This window comes from Sinocyclocheilus rhinocerous, unplaced genomic scaffold (genome assembly GCF_001515625.1).
Source record: "Sinocyclocheilus rhinocerous isolate Xijiao unplaced genomic scaffold, SAMN03320098_v1.1 scaffold166, whole genome shotgun sequence".
In the NCBI taxonomy this organism is placed as follows: domain Eukaryota; kingdom Metazoa; phylum Chordata; class Actinopteri; order Cypriniformes; family Cyprinidae; genus Sinocyclocheilus; species Sinocyclocheilus rhinocerous.
The window spans coordinates 858,324-863,926 of NW_015633186.1; the positions used below are offsets into that span (position 1 = coordinate 858,324).

The 5,603-nt window shown below is 34.5% G+C and overlaps 1 protein-coding gene across 2 annotated transcripts in view; it reads right to left on the minus strand.

Annotated features, from left to right (window-relative positions):
* Positions 1 to 4,560, minus strand: part of LOC107743740 (T-box transcription factor TBX4-like) — a 31,171-nt gene extending 26,611 nt beyond the window's left edge. Inside the window, exon 1 of one of the 2 annotated variants that reach the window (XM_016557135.1) lies at positions 4,419 to 4,560. The gene's annotated coding sequence lies outside the window, so the exon portion shown is untranslated. Of the gene's footprint in view, positions 1 to 1,437; positions 1,788 to 4,418 lie in introns of those variants that run through there. The other variant, XM_016557134.1, reaches the window with a different exon arrangement.
* Between the last annotated feature and the right edge of the window lie 1,043 nt (positions 4,561 to 5,603).

Below are 5,603 nucleotides of genomic sequence, written 5' to 3' on the forward strand. Positions count from 1 at the left end.
TTTTTGGGTTCTATAAAGCACCCATAAATGCTCTTCTGAAGCCAAAGTTGTTTTGAAAAGGAATAAGACCCTTTTGTATTATATTAGAACATTCATATTTAACATATGTAGGTTTTGTTATCCCATGACTGCACAAATTTTTATCACAGTGGGAACATGAAAAATGCTGGAAATGGGTTGGCCTTCAGGTGCCCTCTAACCATGTGAATTAAATTGCATTTGAACGCTGAAAAAAAATTAATATTGTAATTGGGTTCTGTTATAACACAAATTATTCTGTTGAATACATATTGTAGCTTTCTTTTGATTGTTTTTGGATTATGTTCAAGAATTCGTGTGGGGGAAAAGATGAACAGTTTGAGATAACGGTATAATCCTTGATCTGTCTGGTATAACTAGTTGTGAATTGCGTCTTCGTTGTGATATAAAAGAGTGCAACTAATAGTAATATTTATTATTAGTAGATGTTGTTGATTATTAATTTAATTCTTCAGTTTGTGTGCAAATGTGTAAAGTTTTTCTTGGTTAATTTATTCAGAAATTTGAGTATTTCACCTAGGCCTACCTAAAATTAAATAGGAAAACTGTATTATTGTTTTGATTTAAAAAAATAAATAAATGAACAAAAATCTGTAGTTTAAAATGAGCAGTTATGCGGTATACTTATGTGAATATTTTTGTTATTTTGCATTCACGTCAATCTTCTATTTATTTGCGATAATCAGTGTATGTTTTACATTTTTATTTCGCACATTAGCATCTAACTAATAGCGATATTTGCCATCATAGTTTACCAAGCACTGTGCCATCCGAATGAATTAAGCTGATGTTTTAAGGCCTTAGGTCTACTCCATCCTACGCGGTAAAAGGATGGACGCGAAGAAGTTTAAAAGTATCTGCATTATCAGATGTAAACAATGTGCACCCAACAATTCATTTAAAATATTAAACGAGAACGCACGTACAGGTCGCAATGCTTTCTTTTGTTATAGATCACATTTACACGCAATATTACATGCAAAAACATAAGGTGTTGTAATTAGATCACTGTAGGCTTAGATCACATTTCTAAGCAGTATTAAATAGGCTACTGCAAAAGAAGGGTTGTACAAGGCTATAGTCTTTTAAGGAATCATAATAAAAACAATAGAATGGCTACACAGTTAGTGTACAGTAGCCTATATTAACTTGAGGTTGCGTTGTTTACATCACATGCTAAGACGATCTTTAGATATTGTTAAAGAAAAGACCAAGCCAGGTTTTTATTTATGAAAGTGTGACGCCTTCTCGTTGATTACTTAATTTGATAAAGAAGGAGAGATCAACTGCGTCTAATCGCATTACCGCTCTCCATGCACACATAAGTGAGGGTTCAGTCCGGCACAAGGATTTCAAAATCAGCATGACGTGACCTACTGAACACAAATGTAATATTACCTCATAAAATATTATGTTCTGAAATCCTCCATATCATTCCAAACCGCAATAATGTGTCCACTGCGACATTACAGCAGGAAGTTACGTCCCGGTGTGGCGTTGAGTCCAGTGCACTAGAAGCAGCTCAGCATCCCCTGTATCTGATCATGAGCAGACAGAGCTGTCTCTTCCCCAGAGTCTGCTTCTGTTCAAATACCGCCGCGAGCCTCGTGGTAACACCGGTGAGTGCCCGTCTCAGAGGCAAATGGTCACTACGTGATGTTTTCTTGGAAACACAAAGTATCCGCAGAACAGCTTGAATTGTTAAAGCACTGGGGTGAATATGTTGGCTCATTCACTCATTCCCTCCTTCCCCCCGCGCCTCGCCGCTGACGTTGCTCTCAATAACACCAAACCCGACACAACCCGATGCGCAGGGTTCACTCACGAACGGTCCTCTCAGGAGGAAAGCAAGTCTATTCATCGTAAAACATGACTTGTAGCCTCGTCTCCTTATTCTCTGCCCCGCATCAATAGTATAAAATGAAGGTATTCAAAATACCTCAAGTATCAGGACAAAAAAAAAAGAACATTTGGAATGTTGATTTTTACTTGGCACAGGGGGAAATTGTTTCCTGTCCCCTAAGACGATTTTGAAGAAAAATATATTTTAACATTATTTTTGTTTTTTAATGTGGAACGGTTATATTTATATCTTTTCCGCTAGTTCCCCACCCAGACCTCCCCATTACAAATATTTAAATTATAGAAATTCGACTTTATATTCACCCCAGTTTGTCTTGTTTTAAATATATAGCCATATAGTATATAAAAAGTATGTATCAAAGTATGTCTGCTCAAAGTATGTCTGCTCTCATTGCCAAACATTTTAGACAACACTTGAGTTGTTCAAAACTAATTTCCATGACATTTGCCTTTTAATGGAAATGAGAATTACAGAAGAGAACTACCAGGGCAGAAAAGTGACAATTTGAAGATTATAAATATAATGAATTTTAAGATTTTCGGATCATGATAAAAGAAGCTTTATTTTGTCATCACCAATTACATACCAGTCATTATGTAATAGTTTGAATTAATTTGAAATCATTTGAATTGAGTAGGCTATTATCAAGTACAAGACTTTTTCTGTCATTTTGTTTTTGTCATTTATCAAATCCAAGGCTTTCTCTATCAAAATGGCATTATTACACATCCAAAAAATCCACAGCATCACACATTATGCCATTATACCAAGATGGTATAATGTGTGATCACACATTTTACCACGCATTATACCAAAAGCCACCCAAAGGCTGATCAAGGTTATCATCAGATCTTTACAAAAGGATCTGATAAATGTTTTAACAAAGACGAAACAGTTTGAAGAAGCTTCGTTGCTTAAGATTTTAAGTTATAGCCAAAAGTGCCTCTAATCGAAGAATCACCCATTCATGCTCGGGCACAAACAGATTGAACGTTTGCCATGTCTATGTAACAATGTAATTTTTGTATGTCGTGAGCTTTCTATCATTTTCACAGTTTAAAATGATTCAGTTGTTTTGCATATTTGTTCCGCTTTTATACGCTCGCATGTTTGAATTTAAAATACTGATGATTTCGTTTAAACGTCCAAGCATTTCCAGTGAAATATGGTTGCGGTTTTAGAGTAAATGGGTCGAAGCACGAGGCTGAAAGATCAATAAATCACCTGGAGAAGTTCGAGGGCCGTGGGAGCTGCTGGTGACATGACCAAATGAATGGCAACAGCCAGAATATGTCCTTCTCAAACCCGTTTGTCATTCGCGCCAATGTAATTTTCCAAACAGGTCATGCAGATAAGAATAAACGCAGGAACAATGCAAGACGGTTTTCTGTGTTAGGAGATAGGCCTCAGTCATGGGTGTAATTATATAGGTTAGTTTTATTTGTTTTACCCTCTTATTGAGAGAAATTCCGGACGACACAATAGGCCAATATTATATGTTCTTTCATCTATAGATGTAGGCAAATGTGTTTTGATTTTTTAAAATGCTAATCTGTACAGTCTGTCCTCTTAAAAGCTGAAACATTTGCTACACTGTGTGAATAAATATATAGGCCTACGTGTTTAATAAAAAAAAAATAAAAAAAACTTGACTGACACTTAAATATGGTTGTTACAAGATCGTTCGATACGTTTTAGTTACGTTCGCTTAATTTCTAAACATTTTATTTAATCCTTTAAAACAGACATATTGTAATATAAATAAAAATAATAATAAATGTATAAATAATAAAAAAATAATATTAAAACATAATAATAATAGAACGGACTATAATGTAGGCTATTTTTACTTTAAGGAATTTATTGTTTATAGCCTGTTTATGTTTGCAGTTTTTTCCACTGTACTTGTGTTTGCTGTCAAATACAATGTCTCTTCAATCACTTTTTCATAAAATATTGCTCTAAAACTATCTTTGTCCAGACATTCAGCCATCTTTTAATGTAGGCAATGTAAGCCGCAACAAATATAATTATATCACGTTTACCTAATGTCAAAATGTCGGATTATATTCACGTGAAGGCCCGCCTGCTTTATTTGTCCCATTAGACTTCAATAAGTCAAACTATTTTTTGTCAATAGACTTATATATTGAAGTAGAATATATAGCCTACTCTACAGTTTAAAAGGCGTAACGTTTGTTTGAAATAATCATTAAATATGGCCTATAGGTGCATAGGTCATTAATTGTTTAGTTCAATCTCAAAACATTTAATTCTTGAAATTGTTTCATAACTTCGTAACTGTCATCCTGTCACAGATTATAAAAATAAATAAATAGCTTAATGTTTGACTTATTTCACAACTAAATAAAACCATCTAAAACGTCATAGGCCTATAGGCTGGAAGCACAAAAATATTCTCATGAGGAATAGTAGTTTTAGGCAGTATTTATTTGCTTAAACCCCAGTGCGTTAACTACCGATATCACACGTGATTGAAAATAATTGGTCTTACCTCCACCTCACTGATCTTGATACACCTTCTGTGTGTGTGAACCTCAGGGTGAGACTCGCTCAAGATGGGCGCTTTCTTGGGGATCCTCAAGTAGGCAAGTTATACCTTAGCGTGCTATATAAGATGTCGCTATAAAAGGGATGATTTTTTTATAGGGCATGAATTGAGCTGCCTTTCTGAAAGGGAATTTAAACTTCACTCACTCCCACCGTCACGTGGTCTTGAAATTAGGAACAGCAGTAGGGTTAGTTTATGTACTGAGAGCAGGGTGTTACCGAATGGACACTGAGCGATGCTCTCAAAACTTTCACGTTACAGTTGAAGCATTACCGTTAGACCGCTAGTTTTTTGTTTAGCTACTCTGCCTCGTGAAAAATGTTTACCGTTAACAACATCTGATACGGAGATGGAAACATCAAATAGATGCTATATAATAAATCAGCCATCTCATTTAATAATACAAATGCTATGATCATTCAAAATTAATGCTGAAATCTTGATTATTGAAGTACATTGAAAATAATTCGGCGTCGTTTTACAGTATAGCCTACATATTTGTTGTTCCTCGGGGCTTTACAGATTACTAATACAGTTTTTAAAAATTAGAATGTTAACATGTTTAATCGAATTTAGCGTCAATGGTTGAATATTCATCATAAAAAGCTATGAAATTTTGTGTGACTAATTAATTTTAGGTTTAAACTGTCAAAAATTATTAATGGGCTATACCTTGATTTTATCTTGTTGTTGAGTTTTGTCATTTAGAAGAAGTGAAGAGTAATACTATCATGAGGTTATTATTATGGTTCGTTTTTATTTATAGTCTGTATTCAACCTCTATGGTACCCTAATAAATTAGCATATAAATTACCATATTTTTTTACTGTAAAAAGTTGTTTTATTTGTAATGTTTTTCGTTCTTTTTTATCTACCTAATTCCTAATATAAAAATTGCTTGACTAAAGATTTTTAAATCAGATTTTAAGAATACTGCTGTATTTCTGTCAGTTAAAGCAGTATCCCTGTGGAAGCATCAGTGAGTGATTAATGGGTATGGGAGTGCAGGCTCTTTTTCCTTAGAAAAACATTTGCCTGTAATTGGTCATGGGCAAGAGGGATCTCTGCTTTGTAATAAACAACAAAGAGTAAGGAGGCTGATGGGGGGGGTGGCAGAAAATCCCCTCA